This window comes from Nomia melanderi, chromosome 13, assembly GCF_051020985.1.
Source record: "Nomia melanderi isolate GNS246 chromosome 13, iyNomMela1, whole genome shotgun sequence".
Lineage (NCBI taxonomy): Eukaryota > Metazoa > Arthropoda > Insecta > Hymenoptera > Halictidae > Nomia > Nomia melanderi.
Genome location: NC_135011.1, coordinates 3,232,148 through 3,254,902, shown reverse-complemented (window position 1 = coordinate 3,254,902; position 22,755 = coordinate 3,232,148). Strand labels below are relative to the sequence as shown.

Genomic DNA, 22,755 nt, shown 5'->3' with positions numbered 1-22,755 from the left:
CGCGGCTAGTCTGCGCTAATTAATTATACTATTGACACATTGTCGATCAACGGGGGGAACTCCCGTTCCCCTTGACAACGCGTCGTAGTTTGACTTGTTTGCTTTCTCGTTTACCATTCTGTCAATGTTCGATTGGAGTTCTTTGTAACCCAGTAATGTCTGATGAATAATCATCGATATTTGATCAATCTTTGTTACTTAAAACGCTTAATGAGCTTCAATTGCGCTAAGCTGCTATACATCCCGAACCGCTCGTGACCTGTTAATTCGCGAAACGTTTCGGTTGCAAAGGTAGAATATTGGGAGTAGCGAAATGATCCTCTTCCTCGATTCACGCGCAACGAAGACTATCGATTTCCGTTAAACCAATTCAGAAAATCTTTACTGCTAGTCTCAATAGTCATCGCGCGGGGTCAAGCGCTCCCGTAAATATCTCGGGCGAAACGATTGGACCAGTTCCGTTCGAGGCGGCGATCGAAACGCGCGTTTGCGAAATATCCCGCCGCTCTCGAGTTCGTCGTCGCCGAAGGAAAACGCGGATGAATTTTTGAACGGCGGGACGGCGTTGCCCGATTACGGCGCGCCGCTTTCGTAACATTTCTGGCCGTGGGTACGCGATCGTTCGCAGCTCGACGCGGCTGCTTATGGTAAACCGACGCCGTCGACGCGGTTTCAGCGGGACTTTAAGTCGAAAATCATGAAATTCGAAGTTCGGACACGGCAATAATCGTCGTTGACCATCTCCGCGCGCTCGGGCCGCCATTAAAGCGCGATTGACTCGTCGACCGCCACGTCTCCCCGAAATGGTCCTCGTTCGATCAAACGGTGGCCATTCCTGTATGTTTCTTGTACATTCGTCGTATACACAATCGAAACGTTATTTCTCAAGCACAGTGTAGTGCCCAATACCCCAAAGAACTGAAAAATCGCTGCATTCTAGACGACAAATCGGCAATCTTCGAAATCCACTAACTTTCCACCGAAAAATCGTTCATCCAGTCTCATTCCAAAACGCTTCCACTTTCGGCTTTTACAGGTGATTCTACTCACAATATTTCTCTCGTGTACTATAAACATCCTCGTTTTCGAAATTCCGCAAAGCGTCGAAGCGCGTTAAAGAGGCTCGTAGCGGGCCGCAGAAGTAGGCACGGCGGAACGGTGAGAAAAGTCCAAAGTGATTCGGGGCGAGGACGAAGGACGGTTGGGACTCGATGAAACAGAGACGGACGGACAAAGAGTGAGAGAGAGAGAGAGAGTGAGATAGAGAGAGACAGACCGAGAGGTACCGAGTTGTTGAACGAGAAAGAGAGAAAAGGAAAGGAGCAGAAAGGGAAAGAGAGAGAGAGAGAAGCGGAAGAAAGGGAGAAAGAGAACGAGCGGAGTGGCGCGGAGTGGCGCGACGCGGAGCGGCGGTTGCTGTCCAGCAACGGCTGACACAATGGGCATTGAAAACAGAAAATAAGCGGCATTGTTCGGCGCTTTTCAGAATCGATATTTGCGTATACGGCATCGACGCGTGTCGCGAACGCGCGCGCGGCTCGGTGATTTAAAGCAAAGATTAAAAATAAAGGGGACACGCGTGCGTCGAGTTTCCGTCGATCCACGTCGATTCACGTCGATCCCCGTCGAGCGACCGGAGAGCCGAGAGTCCGCTCCGCTTCGCCAGCCCCCTCCTCCCCCGCGCCGACGTTCCTCTCCTCTCCTCTCCGCGTTGCACTCGTGTACGCGCCGTTCCGCGGGCAGCAGCCTTTGTTGCCGGGACGCACCCGACCTCGTTGTTGCTGTTGCTGTTTGCCGTTGCACGGCTCCGAAAGTAGCCGGCCGCGGCCGTTTTCCCGACCGCGAGCCGAGAACAATCGCACCTTCCCGATCGCGCACGCGTTACAGCGGGCTCGATCTTCCTTTCCCGATCGCTCCGGTTCCGTTCGCGTGCGACGATCGTTTCGGAGCCCACGGTGCTTCGACCCTTCGTCCGGCGAGACTCTCCGCGCTCGGATGTTCGAAAGTTTCGCTGATTTACGGACGAGCGTTGATTGAGCAATTTTAATTCCTCCGAGGAGGAAGATGAATTATGATGAACGCTCGAGTCCTCGAGAAAAAGGGAACCACGACGGAACGCTTCGCGGGAAACGCTGGGAGTTCACAATTATAGAGCGCTTAGGTTCCGCCAGTACTCGTTATACTTCATTCTATTGTTCAGAGGAACATGCCGGCGCGTTAAGAAATCGGTTTAAAGCCGGCCGATAAAGAAATCCAGCGGCATCAATCAAAGTCAGCGGGAGCGAGCGTTCGAAAAGTTGAAACGCGCGTCGAACCGACCGATTCCCAGCGTCGGCCGCCACATCCGCGGGTTCCCTTCCGTTCCGGTTTCGCCGGCAATCAGCGGCGGTGCTCCGCGAGGAAATTAGAGGAGCCTCCCGGTGTCCGCGAGTTTTCAAAGATTCCGCGCGAGAGAAAGATCGCCTCGGCGAGCGAGAGAGAGAGAGAGGAGGAGGCGAGCCGGAGTCGATCGGGGAATGGAAGAGGGAGGAGGATAGAGAAAGGGGGCCGGCGGGGAGGTGGCGTGGACGCGGTTCGGGCCGAGTTACCGCAGCGATCCAGCGCGGCTTGATCGATCGGCGCGATCGTCGTCCTTGAAGTGGTCGACGTCTCTCTCGGTGCACGCAGAGAGCCGGAGGAACGAACGAATGGAAGAAACGTCGGGAAGAAAGAAGAAACGGCGGCGCGGGGGCCGCGAGGGGCCGACGACGAGCGGCGTGGACGGGGCCAGGGGCGAGGGAATGAACGGAGGAACGGACGGACGGACGGATGGACGGGAGAGGGCCCCGATAGAATTGTACGGGAGACGGAGGAAGGCCCCTCTGCCCGGATACCGGAGTTGCAACCTACGACAACCCGGAGTTAGAAGTTTCTTTGTCGCGTTAGCATGGCGGCATTCGGCAGTGCACACGCTGCGGTCTAAGCAAGATGGCCGTGCCTGCCCGTAAGAAAGGAGGGGAACGGGAGAGGTACTACTACTACCGGTGACGAGGAGGGCGGATGGGGAAAGGGGGACGAATTCAGGCTGCTGGAGGCCGCCCGGTTCCAACTCGCATTAGAGAACACTCGAAGATTATTACTCGCGCGCGGGGCTGGCCGCGATCCGCGCTCCTCCGTCACGACGAATCCACGTTCCCGGCGGTCCGCGTTCGGGAATTTCTTGTCCCGTTTGCTCGCTTCGCGGTCTCATTTTCGTAGGTTATTGTCGATCGCGGTCACAGGAGTGGAGGAGTTTCCACGTTTCTGTTATTGTTTATTCCTGACGATCTGTTTTTAATTGAAGATCGTTACCGATTGATGTTAGCTGTCCTATGCAATGAGTCTACTGAATCTATGGTGATCTTGTACCGTTTATTTCACTTTTGGATGTCCGTTTAGGCGAAGGTTATTAGGGGTAGGTTCGTCTGCCTACGTACCGACCAATCTACTGAGTTCCTGTTGATCTTGAGTTGTTTCTACTCTTCTTTGTCCCCTTTCTCGCTGTCTTCTCGATAGCTTCCTTGTGTATTCGAAACTCTAGTCCGGTTTATTAGATCATTCCCTGTTCCTCTGTATCATTCTGTCCTGCCTGGAGGCGTGAACCTTCAACCGTCCCGAGGATGTTCCGCGTTGCCATTAGTAATCGGAGTAGTCCGCGACGCAATTAATCGCTGCGGCGTGCGCGATGTAAATCTCCGCGGTCGCCTCCGCGCGTCCAGTCCCGATTTCCTCGCGGCAGGGAAACCCATCGATCTACGACGGATCGAAGGCCGCCGCGCGTCCACCGCTCCGGCCGGGGACCGGCGACTTCCGCGAGACTTTCTTCGCGTCGGCAGCCTCGAAAAGGTTTCGCGACGTCGAATCGCCGCTGAACGCGGAAACGGAGCGCCGAAGGTGCGTGTAATCGCCTCGGGATCATCCGAAACGACCTCGCGTCTCGTTTTTGCTCGGCCAGACGAGATGAAGCAGGCCGGTGACGGCGACGGGGACGGGCGGGCCGTCGCTCGCGGTTTTTAAGCGCGTCGCCGCGGTAAAATTTCGCGGCAAAACAAGTTACGTAAGAGAGCGCGAGCCGCCGGCGCGGCTCGACAACCGTCGTAAAAATCAGTTCCTAAAATTACCGGTTACGCAACGAGGACTACGTCTCCGACGGGGAAACGAGAAGCGCGCGTGATCGATTCACGCGAACGCGTCTTGGAAAATTCATAGCCGCCGGCGGCGACGCCGTGACGACGCGAACCGATCCGATTTGCATTTCGCGCAGATCCAGGGCTTGCGATGCTGCTGTTGCTGGCTAGAGACGCGTTTAACGGACGTAGGGTCGACGGATGAACATGGCTGCAGTGACGGCGGGATTTTGAAAGTTTGTTGTTCCACGTGGTTCGACGGTGAAAGCTTCAAACGTCTACTTATTAGGCTGCGAAAGCATCAAATGTAGTTTCCATTCGAAGATAAACTGACGGTTCAAAGTTTGAGGATAAGATGTAGGTAGCGACGATACGAAGATGGATCGCGTTGTATTGTGATCGATAGGAAATTTGTAAATTTGAGATAACACGTTTGGCGGAACACAGAATACAAGTTTCCTTCTTTACTGTCTTAAAGCAGACGTATCTCTTAGATCTGAAAGAAATTGATTCCATCCGACAAATCGTTATGAAGATTAATCATCGTATCCAGCAAGAAACGTATGAAAATCGACCGTCTGAACGGTCAGCCCATTAAATCCTCGAATGGCAGACTAGGTCGCCGCGAGGCGAACGGTGTCGCGATTCGAGAAATTGGACTCTCGAGCGGATCTCGCGCGCGGATCCGTGAAGGGCATTTCGCAACGCGATTCCCACCGAGATTCGCGCACACCGTCCGTGGATCGGAAGACGACGGAAAAGCCTCTCGATCCGCGATCCAAAGGTCGTTCTCCGCGCGCGCGGGCTGATCTACGGGTACCGACTTTCGCGCAACCGGCGATCGTAGGGGAACGAAAGTAAAAGAAAAAAGGGTACCGAGGGGTGGCGTAACGAGTTGCACCGCGGCTGTTTTTACCGCCTAATGACGAGAACCCAGGGATCGCGGCACCGCAATTATCCCGGCCGTTTGTTAATATTTTATTGTTATTAATGCGAGCCTTAATCAGCGACCATTCGATTCCGTGGCAGCGGGACTGAATAATAATATCGGGAACTGCTATAATAAATTATACGTTCCGCGGGCGGGGTGCGCGGCGCTGGAGCGGCCGTGTGATCCGTCCGTATAACGCGCGCGTTCGCCTTTTTTTAATTACACAACGGTGCGAGCATCGGAAATCGAATCGCCATCGATAGACGGCGCATTAACGTAATTATTTGTACCGGTGCGCGGAAGGGAAGCCAAGGGTTCACGCGGGATCGCGCCGGGAATCTTGCCGGCTCTTCTCGGGGATTGTCTTTGCTCGGTAAACCGAATGGAAAAGCCTTTCTCCGTTGGCCGTAACGAGGCCCCGGGATCCCGGCGTCGCTTTAGCGGACGTTAAATGCGTCTCGATGATCGAAGGTGCACGCTAGCTCGGCCGGCGCGGCGAGGCGCACACGTCAGGAGCGGTTTGTGCCACTGACTGGCCAGTCCGTTTCTAGGACAGCCAGTTTTTCACGCGATTTTCGCGCGATACAAACGCGCGCTCCGCGCCTAACCTATACACAGAGGCCTAGCTTCGCCTGGCCTGGCCTGGCCTGGCCTGGCCTGCCGTGTAGCCTAACCTTCTTTCTTGCTCGCGATGAAATTGCGATCGGCGCTCGCGATAATGCCCGCGGAGCGGCTAGGCTGGCCTGGCTAGGCCTCTCCTGCGCCACCGGCCACGACCACGACGACGACGAACGCGCGACGATTTTTCTCGTTTCGCTCGTCGAGACCGTGTTCCATCGGCCTCTCTGCCTGCCTGCCTGCCTGCCTGCCTGCCTGCCTGCTTCCCCTTCGAATCCTACCGGATTGGCATGGCACGGCGTTTACGTAATCCAAGGCTTTTCGATCGAATGACGAACCGAGCAGTAATGTCCGCGAGATATATCCGCTTAGGCTTCTCCGCGAGACGCTCTCTTCTCAAAAGTCAGGCTGGATCTATACGATCCGTTAATCGTCTTCATCCCTTTCGTCCCAAACTACTAGAATCCACGTGAAAGATCCTAAACCACCGACTTCTCTAATTCCTATACCCTAAATCTCTACAACCACTAACTATTCCTCCCATCCAATCTGAACCGATTTCCACTTTTCAGCCACAACCAGTAAACAGACCAACCATAGAGAACCGATTTCCGATCGGTCTCCGGGAACTTCTCGCGCGCCCGTCCCGCGAGCATCGCCGAGAGAGCAAAGAAGTCTCGCGCGATGCGTTTCGGTGCGTAGCTCTCGCGCGGATCGCGATGGATCGGTCCGGCAGGCCGCGAGGAGGGCAGGAGTGCGCGGACCAAGTGGGTGCCCGTGCTCGCGTGCACGGGAAAGAGAGAGGAGCAGAGGGAAGGAGAACATTCGCGCGGCCGCGTGTTCGTTCTCTCGCTCGTCGATACTCGCGGATCGGTGGTCGGTGTGCGTGCGTGTGGACGGGCACCAGGAGCACGGGTATGTGGCACAAGGCCGACATTAGCATCTCTACCGGTATACCCCCTACCATTTTCGCGGCGTCGTCGTCGTCGTCGTCGTCGTTCGCCGCCGTCGTCGTCGTTGTCGTCGTTGTCGTCGTCGTCGTCGTCGTCACGGCACAACTCTATCCGCAGAAACCTGTATTCCGGTTATCTCGGTTTCGCCGGAGCGGAGTCGCGAAAGAGGAAGAGAGAGGAGTAGATCGAGCCGGGTAGGGAGGCAACGCGAGGAACAGAGACCACCGAGCGTCGCCACCGTGAGAAGGCAAAGGACCTCCTACCCAGACCAGCGAACCCCACGGAAACCGCTTCGAACGGATACGATCCTTCGACCGAGGGATTTTTCGACGAACCCTTTCGCGCGATAACGGGGCTATCTCGGCCGGTTATCTGCCGCGACACGACCATCAGCGGGCCGGGGGGAGGGCGAACAGAATGTATTCTTTGTTCCTTCGCGCCGTTTTCGCGACCCCCTCCCCGCCGACCGCGTTATTGCGGAAACGCGGAACCGTTTGGATTTTCGCTGCCCGAATCGGCCGTTCCACGGATTTTCCCACGCGCGTCGCCGCGGCGTCCTCCGAGAGCGTCGCGATAGGTTCGGCTCTCGGCGAAAATTTTCAGGTCGACCATCGGCGCGGATCGACTCTCCCGAGCGGAAGGAATCCGCCGCGCGGCGGATAACTAATGGGGCATCGAGTGACACCTTAACCTGGATGACCGGTACGTACGTGCTGAAATCCCGCGCGACTCCGCTCGCCGGATTAGCCGGCGGACGCGAATTGGCGAGATTCTAGCGCGCGTTTCATCCGCGGTGAAACAGCGGCGGACGCCGCGCCGGACACGCTTAACGAGCCGCCGTCCCCCCTCCGCGCGCACCCGCTTTATCCCCCTGGTTCCTTTCAAAGACGCCGATCGACGCGTCGGGAAATCGGGCAGCAAGAAACTCGGCTGCCTCCGCGGCCGGAATCCCGAGAATACTCGGCGCATCATTCGCGATTTTTCCTAATACGACCGCGGGAAATCGTGGAAACTCTGGCCGTCCTAAAAGCCTCGCTCTCGGCGACCGCGCGGCGGGAGTTCGACGCGTTCCGGTTGAAATGTAAAGTGCCGTCCGTTGCGAGAGACCGGCGGTGGTCCGACGCGCGTCATCGGTCGGTTTTCATCTTCTCGCGCCTCATTTTCAATAACTTTCTATTCGTCAATACGGGAATTCCCTTTCGAAGCCCATCGATCATAGCACTCCTATTTACCGAAACACACCTGGCGGTCGGTGGAACTGCTTGACCGTAGTTTACATAATGCATACAATCCACTAGAATATCGTTGCATCGATACGTGTTTATTACCTTAACCTGTGCTCATCTACGCTCGCGCGCCCAGCCGCCGAGCAAAACCGTAAACAAACCACGTAACGGGCGACCTAAGCTAGCCCGACGCCAACTCTGGCGCAACGGACGGCGCACACGACGGGCGGAAGAAAGAACCGCCGATAAGACGAATTATTTCATCGCGTGTCGCGCTTCACCGGGAAAATATCGCGGCCGGCGTCACCGAAAACGACACACGTGGCAGCGGGGCCGCTCCGAAGTCCCCTGATAATGTATCTCGCTGGTGCGCGACGCTTCCGAGACGACGCTCCCCGGGGAAGATGCTTCCGCGGCTGGTTACTCGGTCACCGATCACCGGCGCGTCCTTCCGAGACGAATTTTCGATCCACGCGGCGCGATACCGTCCGCGAGATAAGTCGATAACTATGCCCCAAGAGGGGGGGTGGACAACGGTGCGAGGTTTTAAGGAATCGCGTGCGTCACCGCGAAACGAGCGGCGCGCGCGAGCGCGAGAGCGCGCGGTATCGGGCTGCGTTATCGTCGGATGCACTTTGGGCGCGCAATTCGGTGTGCCCCACTCGACGGTGCCGAGAGTTCGTTTACCCCGTTTAGACGTGCGAGCGAGGCCAGCTGCTATCGGTCGATTCACGCGCGACATTCGACGGGAACCGACAGAGAGACGACGCGAAACCGCGTCACGGGACGGGGCACGGGGACAGCGCGAACGGTAGAGAGGAAGGGAATGAGAAAGAGCGAGGGACGGAGAGCGGCGAGATAAAGCTGAATTTAAGGCGCGATCGGGGACCCACTCGAGAACAAACAGAGCTGCGACGTCTAGACGATCGTCGCAGATATACAGGACGCTAATAAAAATCCGGCTCTCGATTTCTTGCGACTCGTTCGCGTGATTTCGAATTCCGACGCGTGCTTCGGGGTGGATCGAACGCTTCCAGTCGCGGGAAAATCGGGAGATGAAGGGTGAAGCTGACGGATTTCGATCCGGTGATTAACTTTCGGTCCGACCGTCGCGCGAGCGCCGACGATAAGACAAGGGACGCACGTTTCTCGCGTCCTCCGAAACTTTATCAACGGACGACGATTTATTTCGGGCGCGCTGCGAGCGAAAACGCGTTTCCTCGTCCGGGAAATAACGGAGAGCCGAGGAGAGCGCGTCGCGTGGGAGGTCATCCAGCTGGCCGACGCGATCAAACCAGTTTCTCGGTTTAATACGCGCGCGAAAAAACGGGGTTTCCAGTGCGTCCCATTAGCATCCTCGCGTCAGCTGATCGTCGCGACGCGGCTTTTTCGGCTGCACGAAAATCCCCGGCTGGTTAACGTGTGCGTCGGCAAACAATGAAATTCGACGAGCAGCGTTTCGCAATCGCGCGCAGTCGCCGTGCCGCGAGTCGGATTTCGTCTCGCGCGGAGAAAAAACCGAATGTTAGGGTATATCACGGTGTGTAATATGGAGCGCTTGATTCGACGGGCTTGATAAAACGGCAGATATCCGTTTTTACAATGAAACCCGCATCGAAACGCGGAGAAATTGACGAACGTTCGTTGACAGTGCTAAAATTGAAATACCTTGAAGCCACGCTGAAGAATGTAAATAAAATTACATATCTGAAAAGATGGCTCCTAATAACATCTAGGTAATTTGCAAACAGAACTCACTGTTTTCACTAGAAATTAACACTAGGTTTACGGGCATTTATTGTACAGTTTATTCGATTGTTCCTGGGAAAGTTGATATTCATTTAGATTTTGGAAATTGTAGATGTAGAAATGGACAATCACATTGTTAAATGGATAAAACGAAAATAAAACATTGGATCAACGAAAACCGATTGAAACATTGACAAAATAATGTTTATAAAGTTCAATCTGCGTCAAATTGACGCGTTCCGTAAACCTAGTGTAAAACAGCATAAATAAACGAATTTTCCACGTTTTTCATCTTATATGAATCTCTTCCTCTTTCTCTCATTGTATATACGAACATTCAACAAATTCTTAATCGAAGTCGAACTATTAATACAATTAATTTCCCATTACTAATTCATTTTCTGTAACCGTCACGTGAAGCCATCTCCAAAATATTGCAACGTTCCATATCAGGAGCAGCTTCATATTAGGCGCCGTTGCCCCACAAGTGGGTCGATTCTTCCGCGCAATTGTTTTCAATTGATCCCGCTCCTTATTTTGCCGCCGGTGATCCGCTTATATTATTTTCGTGCGCGATTAAGGGATTAAAGAAGCAAATCTGGGGCGGACGGACGTCGAAATCGATCGATCGGCGAAGACGGCGAACGCATCGGCGGGCGACGAGTCGATTCATCGCGATTCAACGTGAATTTGTGACACGCACCTGGCCGATGGACCGCTCGACGTCGAGTGACGTTATCATCGCCGAAATAGCGCATCGATAAGGTCGTCTCTCGGACGAGCGGCCGGATGACGCACGCACACCGCGGTCTGTTCTCGATAGAATTCCCATTAATCTGGCTTACGGGGATCGGCCGCGTGGAGACGTCTTTATTCGCGGTTTAATTAATTCGCGGCGGCGCGCGGGCCCGACCGAATATAATGCAATCTTATCGCACCACTCGCGTACCTCTTCGCTGCGGCCAGATAACGAGCGTATTTTCGCGGGCTGGCGAATGGTTACCGATAAAAGCCTATCCTCCTCGGTTTCGGGAAAAACGACGAGACCAACGCGTCGCGGACGATCGATTTCCGATACACCGATCGCGAGCGACGCGGCTCGAGGGGCGCCCGATCCAAAAGTTTCCGCCGAATCGGCGATAAGCCGAAATTTTAATCGGCTCGACGCGATCGTCGCACTTGTGCCGCGCGTTCTCGCGCTCTCGCCTTGTCTCTCGTTCGTCGACTCGCCGACTGCGAAACGGAATACATATAACGCGAGACGTTACAACCCCTTGTATGTATAATTAGAGACGCGGATATTTTAATATCTTACGAGGGAAGCTGCCGACCGCTGAAATTCAAAATATGAAACTCCGTGCGTGAGTCCAACACATCGCAATTCTTTCCGTGTTGGATTTCACTTTGGAGGGGTGAAACCGCCCCTTGACAGAAATGCAAATTTTCCTGTCCCCTGGATTATCTTGAGGGCGGTAAGAGATAGCGAGGAAGCTACGACGAGAAATACTTCGTTCCTTCGCGCGTATGAAATTGTGAAATAAAATTGATCGAAAATCCTTTATATAGAAATGTGAAACAGTAAACTTATTCGGTGCTGTTATCGAGCCGTTGTAATTGAATCTAACAACGCGAACTATTGTTTCGCAAGCTCCGTTATTATGATATTAAATTCGAAACTTAAAATTAAAATTCCTCGCGTGGAACACGATGAGTCGCGTTATGCGCGAGTGCACTGTACGCGATCGTTTCAGGTGGCGGTAAGCCGCGAAAAACGGTGTCGACTGTCGGCGATAAGGCGCCGCCAAAATAACGGCGTTATCGATGGCCGATCGAAAACAAGCAACAGCGCGGCGTCTACCGGAGTGCAACGGTCTTATCCCCGAGACAGATAATTCGGGGAACGCGGGTGCGGGATCCGGCGTAGAGTCGCGCAACGCACGGTCCACAGATTGGGATCTCTGGGTCGCGGCGATACGCCGTCCGCCGATTAGCGAAATCGTCGCGTTACGACATCGCTCGATAAACAAACCGAGAACAATGATCGGCGCGTCGTTTAATTCGATTCGGGGCCGGGGGGCTCGCGGCGCAAACATCGTCGCCGGCGGAGTGGCCATTGTCGCGGATCTCCGCGGAAATTCATCGCGGCTCGCTCGAAAACGAAAGAGGAGAGGAAAAAAAAAAAGGCCGCCGCGCGTCGACGATCGTGGAAACTGTCGAGCGTGAAAGTAGCAGCGGCACGGGAATGCGAACAAAACGAACCAGCTACGACCGATCCATTGAACGATAATAGCGATTCTACGCGTAGGCATTCGCGCATGTTTCATTCAAAAAAGGTAACGGCTCGGCTGAACGAACTCTCCCGGCGTCGATGGATCGCGCGTGCCCGTCACGATTCATTCGTGGATCGGATCGAGGCGCGGGAAAGGCCTCCGCGCGCCGTGGCTCGGCGCGGCGCGGCGCCGCCGAATTTGGACCACCCTGTAGCGGAGGAGTGAGGTAGGTTAGTGAATCGACGGGTGTTATCTGGATGCACGGAACGTGCAGACGGCCAGTACGGAACAACATGTCCGAGTCAGCGAAACAGAGACAGTTTAAGCAAAGCCGACGAATCGGGTACGCGGGCGGCACTTAAACTGCGATTTCCACGCACGAGGCGCAGTTTCACCGGCGGTGCACGCGATACGGAGTTCAATGACGCCGCTCCTCGACGGACCTGAACGGCCCATTTCCGTAGAGACCGGTGATCGCCGACGAAAAACCAACGAAAGTGTCCTAGATTGTACATCGTCGGGCGTTCGTCCACTAGGAGACGTTCCGAATACGTCGGCTGTGCATGTCACGCGCGTCTAGACGCTGACGATCGCGCGGAGCTGACTCCGAGCGGCCGATTTCGAGCAGGTATACGCGCCACGGCTCGTCTCCGATTTCTTCCCCGTCGTCTTCTCCGTCCGCCGCGACGGTAGACGGACAAAGAGAGGAAGAGGACTTACGTAATCCCCGAGACACCGCGGTGCATCCCTCGCGCGTTGCACCGCTCGCTGTCGAACGCAGTGAAAATTATCGGATGTGTCAGATAACCCTTTTTACCAGTTAGTTCTTATCGTTTATCGGATGGTACTTAAAGTGCGATATCCATCCAAGTGCAGTTTCTGCATTGTACGCGGCCGAGCCGGAGTTCCTTCCTGCCTCTAAGCCAGCGCGCGGTGTCTCTCTTACCCGCGCCGATTAAATCCGTGCAATCTCGAGGCCGAGGAAATCGGCTCGATAGCGGTCTCCCGGTTTTCACGGGCGCTGGCGCGCCGGGACCGAGTAACCGGTAGAACGATCCATTTCGCCGCGCCAATGCGACCGATAAACGTATCTAACGCATAAATCAACCTTTCTGTCCAAAACAGCGAAATTCCGTGAATCGGAGCGGCGAAAACAAGTCGCGAGCAGCGCGCGGCGGCTCGGGTAAAACCGCCGAAGACAATGTGCGCGTCGTAAATACGTCTCTCCGTATCGATCGCTCGGAACAGGCCAGCCGACGCGGCCACGCGGATCGAGGAGGACTTTTTTCTGCACGTGATTCAGTGATTTCTTTCGATCGAGTCGACGCCGAGCTACCGGATCGTCTTGGAAATCGTGTAATTTCCCACTTGCCAACCGATTCCACCCGAGGATCGCAGCTGTGCATACAAGGGATAAAGCGGTGAGTATTTCCCACTTTCAGCGATTTTTGTTTCACGCGAGCAGTGGAAAGAGATTTCGAAATCGTTATCGTGAACACGATGTTTCTTTTGTCAGCGGAGACGATACAAAGACGCGACGAGTCGCTTTGTAGCTCGAGATCGATCCCGGCGGGTCGATCGACTCCGCGGAACCAGGTCGATCGAACGAAAAATGTTTCGCTGTGACATTTCGCGAAGTGAGGCGCGTCGTGTGGGAAACAAAGGCTCACGTGTTTCGGGAATCGATCTTTCGCTGCCGGTGACGAGGCTCTCGCCGATTGTTTCTCGATTGTATTGCCAACATTTCCAACGAATCGCCGGTCGCGAATTCCTACGCGCTGAGTTTCCATGGGCGGATTTTCCACGCGCCGAATTCCCACGCGTTGAATCTCCACGCGGCGAGTTTTCCACTCGCCGAATTCCCACGCGTTGAATTTCTTTGCGCCGAATTTCCACACGCCGCATTTCCACGGATCGAATTTCCATGCGCGGAATTCCTCCCCGCGAAATTTCCACGCGTCGCGTGTCCACGGACCGAATTTCCCGCGCCGAATTTCTACGTATCCGATTTCCACGGTGGATTTCTACCCACAAATTTCGACTCTTCGAATTTCCGTAAACACGGCGAGCTCGATCGCGAGGCCGTAAAACGCAGCGGACAGAAGCGAAGCTTCGAGTTTGCCGCAACATCGGTGAATTACTCCGCGGCAGATCGCGAGGATCGCAGCATCGCGCGCCACGGTCCATACGGGAACGAACGTTGTCGCTCGGAGATGATCGAGAGGTTCGACTGGAAATCGGCGCAGAGATACTCGCGGATAGCGCGGATAAGGTGCATCGCGTCGCGGCAGGCAGCCGGATGAAATACCTCGCGCGGCTGCATCGCGACGGTGAATTCGATTTTACGCATCAAGATTCGCGGGACACGTCGCGTTGGTTGTATACATGCACGCGCTTACACACTCGCGCGAGCTCCGGCGTATGTGTAGCAGCGGTCGCTTATCGCCGGACCGAGCGAGCGAGCGAGCGGCGTATTGACTCACCTGACTGTCGCGAGTGAGTCAGAGCCAGAGTCGGACGGTTCCAGATTGTCGTTCGGCGCGTTGCGATCGGCCGGGGCCGTAATTGCGCGGCTCGCCGCTGAATTCGCGAGCACGAGGCGGGCAGACCGTATTTTCGTCGCGGTATCTCGCGCTCGAATTCGAGCCGATCGCCGTCCCGTTTCTTCCCTCCGACGTTGGGATAGGTCGTCGCGTTCGCCGGGACAGAGCACGCTTTGTTCCGAGAGTGCCTGGAGCGCGTAATCACCGCGCCGCTCTTCCATACGCGCGTTGCACGCCCGTCTTTCTCCCCGGCGCGACGATTTAGAGGACTCCTCCCCTCTGCGGAATCCGTCGATACGCCGGCGATCTAGGGGCATCGAGCGGAATCCTTTGGATCGCGCTCGCAATCGCGGAATGAGATCTGCATCGCGAATCTGGTTCCGACGCGAGGGAAAGGGGGAGAGTAATTAGAATTCATTCCTGCGGACCTGCTTTCTATACAGTTGTTCGGTTGTTTAATCGTAAGGGACGTTCGACGCGTCGCCGGTGACGTTGTCTCGAATGAAACAGCGGTGGTATGCCGCTTTCAAATATAACTTGAAGTATATTCCGAGTATCGTAATAATCTCTTTGATTCCACAAACCGAAGGCTCTTTAATCGAATAAATATCCATTCCCCGATTCGAGTTTCAATGAACATTCCACGCGGATCGTGCTCAATGAAGCTCGCGCGTACAGCGAACGACAAAATCGGCGAAACACGAGTCTCGCTCGATCCCACGGTGCAGCGTGCGGCGATCGGCGGAGGACCGCGGCCGGTGAATCAGCCGGTAGCGCGTACAATACGCGAGCACACAGAGAGACTCGGAGCCATTGAAAGGCAGCGAGGCAAACGGGAGAAGAAGAGGGTGAAACTAAAAAGGACAAAAAGAGGTGGGGAAATTAGGGACGCGGCGGGAGGGGGCTGGTGGGGCGAGCGGGCGGGCGGGCGGCCAGCAAAGTGGAAGAGAAAGAGAGAACGAAGGATGGAGGAAGAACGGGAAAACGGAAAACGAAAGACAGAGAGACGGAGAGGGGGAGAAGGAGAGAGGAGGAGAGAGAGTTGAACGCGAAACGAGAGTGAGAGCAGCTCTCGGTGCCGTCGTATTTTCGGGTGACCGTGGCCCTGCCCTCGGGACAGGATCGTTTGTGTGCCACTCGGTGCATTCTACCCGGAGACGGGAGCAGGTCGGTGCACGCGTGTGTGTAAGTACAGGCGAGCGCGACTGGTCCCGGGGAGACTGTGTGCGCGCGCGATGCACCAGCGCACACCGGTGCATTTATATTTGGCTGGAGGGCGGAGTAGGTTCGGCGAGTCGGAGCGAGTTGGCGAGTCGAGCCAGCGAACGAACGGACGAACGAACGAACGAACGAACGCTCCCTCGAGTTCCAAGCTGTGACCGACGAAACGCATCGCGCGAGCGCGCGCACACAGACACCGTAGGAACACGATCGCTCCTCTCTTCTCCTTTTTACGTGCGTGCGTGCGTGCGTGCTTGCGTGCAGGGAAGTGAGGAGGTAGGAGGGGGGTCCGCGCGGTTTCGTCGGTTTTATTATTCGGCACTGCACGCCGAGTTAACCCAGGTCAGTGTGGTAAAAAAGCTACACGTTCGGCGGGTTCGCCGCACGGGAGCGGAGTGCATCCGAGCGAGAAACGGCGCGGCCGAACGGGACCGAGCGAGAGGGCACGAGCGAACGGAGACGGGAAAGAAGGAGGAACAAGGAGAAAGAGGGACGGTCGGAGACGCATGTTCGCGAACAGTGCCACGCATGTACGCGGGCACGCACGCACACTCTGCCCCCGTATGCACACGAATAATCGCGCGCGACACATCCGCTGCCGAACGCCCGGCTTCGTGAGCTGTACGACTTTTTCGTCGTATCGATATCCGCGCGTACGTTCCGACGGTATTCCTCTGGAAGACTTAGGATGCTGGAACATCGTTCGCGAGGGGTGAACGAACGGTAACCCCTTCCGCGAACGCGTAACAATCGAATATAGCCTTTTACCCGCGGAATCCAGGAGAATTTCGCGAACGGAGAACAGACGAGGGAAGTCCCCGAAAGCTTTCGATTCAGCTTGGAAAATGGTAGGGGAAAGAAAGCCAGAGGCAGAGAGACAGAGGCGGGTCTGGGTTAACGGAAGAGAGCGGAGCGATCCGGGGTTGGAAGAGGGAGACGGTAGGACCGTGGCGGAGAGGTGGGTCGGTAGTTTCGCCAGTTAGCCGGGTTTAAAACAGCTGCCAAATTTCCCTCTCGGCCGAGAGAGTGAGAGTGACCCATCGAGAGCGAGTGTGTTCCACATCGCGTTTCGCAGCGATACAAGCCGGCGCAGCCGGCTGCTGCTGCTGCCGCCGCCACCGCCGCCACCACCGCCGCCGCCACCGCCGCCGCCGCCTTGCACATGCAGGGCCGTGTGCACACAGCGATGCAGCGGCGGTTGTGTTGGTTCGAGGCATTTGCGCGCATCCATGCGCGCGCCCGTACTCACACACACCCGAGGACGGGTCGGTGTGCTCGACCGTGGTTCGCAGGCGTCCCCGTGTCTGCACGCATATATGCAGCGCGCTGCGACGAGAGAAACGCAGAGAGGGAGAGAGAAAGAGAGAAGAGAGAAAGAAAAGAGACGAGGCGCACCAGACCACGCCAGCCGGAAGACGCGTCGTCTGCCGCGGATCAATGGGATCTTCGGCGACCCGGTTCCGTCCGCCGCCCGCCAATTGTTCCCCGATGTCGAGAGAGAATCGCGCCGACCGACAATTACAACTTGGAAACCCCTCGCGGAAAATGGAGGAGACGAGCTAGACGAGTCGCGAGGTACTGCTCGAACAAAGTGCACCCCGGGAGAGGGCCTCGTTAAGCGTGCTCGCGGAGAATCTAAACTTTTCTATATAACCGGGACGACAGCGGGGAGGGGAGCGGGATAGGTTTAAGCTCACCGAACGTCACCGTTGAAGATCGTCGCCGTGTAACGAGAGCGCGACGCTCTTGAAAGCTCGGGAGCGAAGGCGCGCCGAAGAATCGAGACCCGCCGGCCGGTTGAGAGACACTGGGCCGGGACGCGTCCGATAGAGAGCTCCGAAACGCGGCGGCCGGGCACTCTCAGTTTCTGGGACTAGAGCAACAAGTAGTAACCGCGTTTATATCGATGCCGTCGGCTACGTGGCGGATGCACAGTAGGTATTAGTATATACCGTGGGTGCATACATAACGTAGCCGAATATATAGGTCGCCGGCAGCTGACGCGGCAGCTCGTTTAAAGCGCGCTCCCCCGAAATTTTCCAAGTCCGCCGCGCCAGGGGGCGAGCGGCCGAGGGGGTGGCTGGCTGAGCAGCGCGTCGCCATCCCCGAAATACGAGGAACGCCGGCGTGTGCCGGCCGTCTCTCCCGAAACCCGTATGTACTCCTCCTATGTGCTCGCCGGGGCCGCGGACCGCGCCGCCCGCGTCGATCGTTCAATGTCACAGCAACAGTTTGCCGGGAAATCCGGCGAAAATTTTCGTCCCGGCTCCACGCGATAACTTCGGCTCCCTCTCCACGCCGCGCGAGTATATCCGGGAGCGTAATCCGCTCCGTTTCACGGCGCGCCAGGTGAACCGGGGGCTCGCGTCGATACGCTCCGTTCACCGAAAATAATATTTAACCGATTCAACGTCGACCCGATCGCCACAAAGGGACTGCAACAAAGCGGCAACGGGAATGGGTGGTGCAGGGGGGGTCGCCACTGGAATCGGCAACGATTTCGGTCAAAGCTGCAATCGAGTTACATCGCGTTTCCAGCGGATTAACAGGCTCGTTCGAGTCGAACCCACCGGCCCTCCGATTTTCGGGAAATTAGCCGTGAACAACGGTTAACAACGGGTCTCCTCGCCGGTGCAATAAGCTAGAATAACAAAGCAGCGACCGACCGCTATGGACGCGAGCAGCGCCGCGATCGAATCTGCACGTGCGATGCACCGGTGCGTCGACCGGCCGTTTCGAAGAAAACAGCGAAATTATTTCGAGTCCCGGTCGTTGACTTTATTTGTACCTGTGCCAAGAGCAAACCGCGCCGATGCCGGGTCTATCCGCCGCGGTATGTAGATGCGGCCCGACACACACGGCCGGCCGTATGCATGCATGCGGAGTAGGTACGCGTCGCTCGTTGCCCGCGCAACAAGTAGGTATCGCCAAAATATGGTCAGACGACCGGTGAACGCCGAGCGGGCGAGGAAAGGGGATAGAGGACGCGAAACAGAGGGAAACATAGAGGCCAAAAACCGGAGAGGAGAGATATCGGCAGCGTTCGAGGAGGATCTTATTAGCGGCGCGATGGAGAGCGATCGCGAACGTTCAAGGGCGAGGAGGCGCCGCAATCGGGCCGAGTCGCCCCCGAAAACGGTCACGATCGAAAGAAATCCGGGCTGCGCGGCGAAGCGGAGATCTGCACGGGCTCGGGTCGCGCGCCAGCACCCGCCAGCAACTTTCAAGAGGCACCGGTGCATGGAATCGCCGGCACTGGCGCACCGCCAACCGTCGCGATTCCAATCTCCGGATTCGAGGTTACCGATTCACGGGACGGCGTCCTTAATTTCATTGATCCGACAGGTCGGGAATCGGCCGCGGTGCGAGCCGTAGCGCCGCGGATCGAATCGATTCCTCGCCGATGCGCGTCCCGTTGCCGTCGGTTTTACGGACGGTGGATCGTGTTTGGGCCGCGGAGAAGCGGCGGATTTCGAGGAAACGATCGTGCGGAGCCTGGAATCGCGGGGAACCAGTCGACTCTCGCATTCCTTGGAAATTGTAGGATTCGACGTTAGCCGAGCGCCACCCTCGCGCGGTCCCACGATCTTCCGAACGATTCGAATGCAACAGGCAAGCGCGGCGGCTACGGCTGCGTACAAACGTCTGTTAGAACGGATTCGCGCATCCGCTAGAGGAGACCGGTTGCGTTTCGACCGGCTTCGGTGTATTTCGGTTTAGATCGCGATATATATATATTGTTGTTGGAAGCGTTGACCTCGGGACGAAAGATTCGAATGGGATCGCGGTGTACGGCGCGCTCGCGTCGCTGCCGGAGAAAGGCGATGATTCGTTCGTGATCTCGCCGGTCGGCCGTGCGAGCACCGGCGGCACCGTGCAACTTACTTACGTAACATCAATTACGGTGGCTAGGATACTTAGGAGTAAACAACGGTTCGTTACCGGCGTTTATGCACGCGTTATTCTGTGTCAGCGTACCTTGCACTTACGATAGCCTCGACGTAAGAAGACCCTTTCGTCGTCCCAGATAACGCCGATGAATGTATTCCCGTGTCCACCGCGGACCGTGACGCGACTTACGCGACCGACGAGTCGTCGTCGCGCCTCTCCGAAACGAAAAATCCTCGGCAATGTCTATCGCGCGCGTACACGGTCTTCTCGAAACGCAACCGGACCGTGACGCGTAGAGTTCGCCTCGCGAGCACACGGCCCCGATAATGCGTATCGCCGGGGCTAATGAAACAAATTACGTAATTTGCATAATCGGTATAATTATCGCGAAATTAATTCGAGTAATTGCCGACGTGGAAATTTCGCGCTCGGCGGGAGGAAGTCGATGGCGGCGGCGGAGGGACTCGCGTCCCTTCTAATTGAATTAATAAACGGACGATCCGAGCACGTGGCCTCTCTATTCCGCGGCGTCGTCCAGGAATGACGGACCCTTCGTTCTTCGGTGCGAAAGACGGACCGACTGTTCTTGCACGTTCGACTTCCAAGCGAATTTTCTCGCGTTGAATTCCTACGGGGAATTCGAACGTTTCCAGTTTTTAAGCGTCGAGGCGAATCGGATCGGAAAACGATCGAAATGGAAAAGATACGATACTAAACGTTAATTGTGGGAATTTATCGTATACTTCGTACAATCCTCTGAAGAAGACTTACTTGTCGAGTAACTGAATAACCGATTTACTTATTGAGAAGGTAAAAACTAGGTCGAAGGACACTACTGACAGAACGAAACCTACAAGTCACGTAGATACCTAATACACCTATAATTTTCCAGCTTTCCGCTTACAAAAAGATTTCTATGTTAAAACCATTCTTCCGATATCTCAGTTCAGTGTACTAACTTCCCAAAATCCAGTTTTCATTCTCAGTTCGAACTACCAATTCGTCGCCATTAAATCCGACCCTACTCGAAAATCGACCGAGTCGAATTTCCACGCGTGCGACGTGAACGCCACAATTTCCCGGGCGAAATTTCCGCTCGACCGAGCATCTCGACGCTGCTCGTCTCGCAGGGCTAATGGAGAACTGAACGAGCACCGTTCCGTCGTCGTCGTCTTCGTCGCAGCGACTCTCTCCGTGAACGGGACGGCGTGTAAGCGTGACGACGAGCGTAAAGCGCGAACGCGGCGGCGATAAGCAGAGATACGGTCAAGGCCGGCTCGGATACCGGCCTCCTATCCGTTCTCTTTCCTGCACCGATCGCTCGACACCGGAATGAACGAGCGACACCGTGCACGCGGCGTTGTCGTCGGTAGCGTGTCACGCTTCGATCCCGACGAACCACGGCGAGGAGAAACGAGGGAGAGAAGCGAGAAAACGACTCCATCGCCGTCGGCTCGGGTAGGCCGTCCTCGAAAGATACGCTCCGTCGAGACGATCCCCTCTCGCTGCCGCCTCGAATTCGGCGCGGCCTTCGCCGATGCAGCCGCGCGATTGGTCCGACTGACCCACTGCCACTGACCTTGGGCCCATCCGCGCGCACCGTCCGGCTGCGCCCGCCGTGCCTCGCATCCGCCGTACGGCCGTCTGCAGTTTCGGCAATGCCCCGACCCGCCATCGGTGGAAACGAGAGGGCACTCTCCCCGTCCTCCTCCCGCCGAGCGGAATCCCTCTCGCTCTCTCTCGCTCCCTCCCGCTGGCCCGCATACTGCTCGTTCCCCCGTGTTTTCGCGAACGTGAGAGCCTCCTCGTCGCACGAATTCGTGCACCGGTGCACTCGGTAGACTCTTTCGCAACAGCACGCGAAAACTTCGTAATTCCCCGTTCGAATTTCGCTCGGAATTCGCCGGTTTCGTATAGGATCGCGATTATCCTATACACACTCGGCAACGAAACGCCGATCCCCGGCGGAGATTCGGCCCGAGCGCGATAACGCGAGCTCGCGCGCACCCGATAAGATCGTCGCTGCTCGGCGCGCGTTCACCGTCCTCCTCTTTCGTTTTATTCGCGGCCGATAAATTATTCATGCCCCTTTTCGAGGGAATAAACGCTTCTACCTCGTAACCTTGTCGCGCTCGTTGATCCCGGCTCGAGCGAGACAACGCGACGTCTGCCGTCTCCCGGCTCGAGGGCGCGAAATTCGTCGGTTCGAAGGTTCCGCTCGACGGTCGGTTGAATCGGCAGGCCGAGGGGTGCGAGGGGCGGGAAGGAGGAGCGCAGTTTCGGGGCCTTGCCGTCTTTTTGTCCTCTTCTCCGGTCCATATTCCCTCTTTCTCTCGAGGGGAACTGTCTTAAGTTATGCTCGATAACCGAAGATCGAAGCGGATCGGCGCCTCGTCCGGGGATCCGGACGAAAGTCGAACACGTCGCGACGTCGTCCGGTTCTGCCGTATCTGAAACGCTCGTCGAAGATTTGGTGTGTGCGTGGCTCCGCCTCCAACTCCTATCCGACCCATTCTAAACAAATGAATCATGCTCCAAAATGGCCGCCTGAATTTAGACGTCACGTGGCATCGACGCGCGTTCGCACACGCGATCGCGCGTACCCGAGAGAACCGTCGCGGCCCGGACTCCACGGTTACGAGGAGGAACGCCTAGCGTAAAATCGCTGGAGAGCGAGCGAGAGAGAGCCGCTGGATGAGAGACCGAGGGGTAAGAGGGGAGAGCGTTATAGCTCGCTCGCGGCCGAGAACTTTGAGTTATGCTTCTCTCGCCGGTGCTCTTTGAATCTCGATTCGTATATACCTACGCTACCGCCGAGCCGCGCGCCTCTGCTCCCGCAAAGTTGGCCCGCTCGCGGTCGAGAGCAACAAGTATCTCTCGCTCCTCTCTCTCCGCACCGGCGAAAATATCGCGGGCTCGTCCCGGCGCACACGCGCGCGTTCGTTCGTTCGTTCGTTCGTTCGATGGAAACGCTATAGGAGAGCCTCGCTCGATGTCTTCCGATTTTTCGGTGCGCGACCGCGACCACGAGCTTCGGCTGCTTGCGAAGAGAAAGGCTCCGACGCGGCCTGGCTACCCACATAACGGCGCGCTTAGAAGGCCGCGCCGGAAAATTTAATATCGAGTGTACGACGTGGAATCGGCTGGTTCGCGGCATTAGGCTCGCGGCTGCGGTGCTCATTGATGACTGGCTTCTTTGAAACCGCTA

At 56.3% G+C, this 22,755-nt stretch overlaps 1 protein-coding gene across 1 annotated transcript in view; it reads left to right on the top strand.

The window, feature by feature from the left end:
• Window positions 1-12,756: 12,756 nt before the first annotated feature.
• Window positions 12,757-22,755, top strand: part of Eip93F (Ecdysone-induced protein 93F) — an 80,726-nt gene continuing 70,727 nt past the window's right edge. Inside the window, exon 1 of the mRNA XM_076372970.1 lies at window positions 12,757-13,313. The gene's annotated coding sequence lies outside the window, so the exon portion shown is untranslated. The remainder of the gene's footprint in view (window positions 13,314-22,755) is intronic.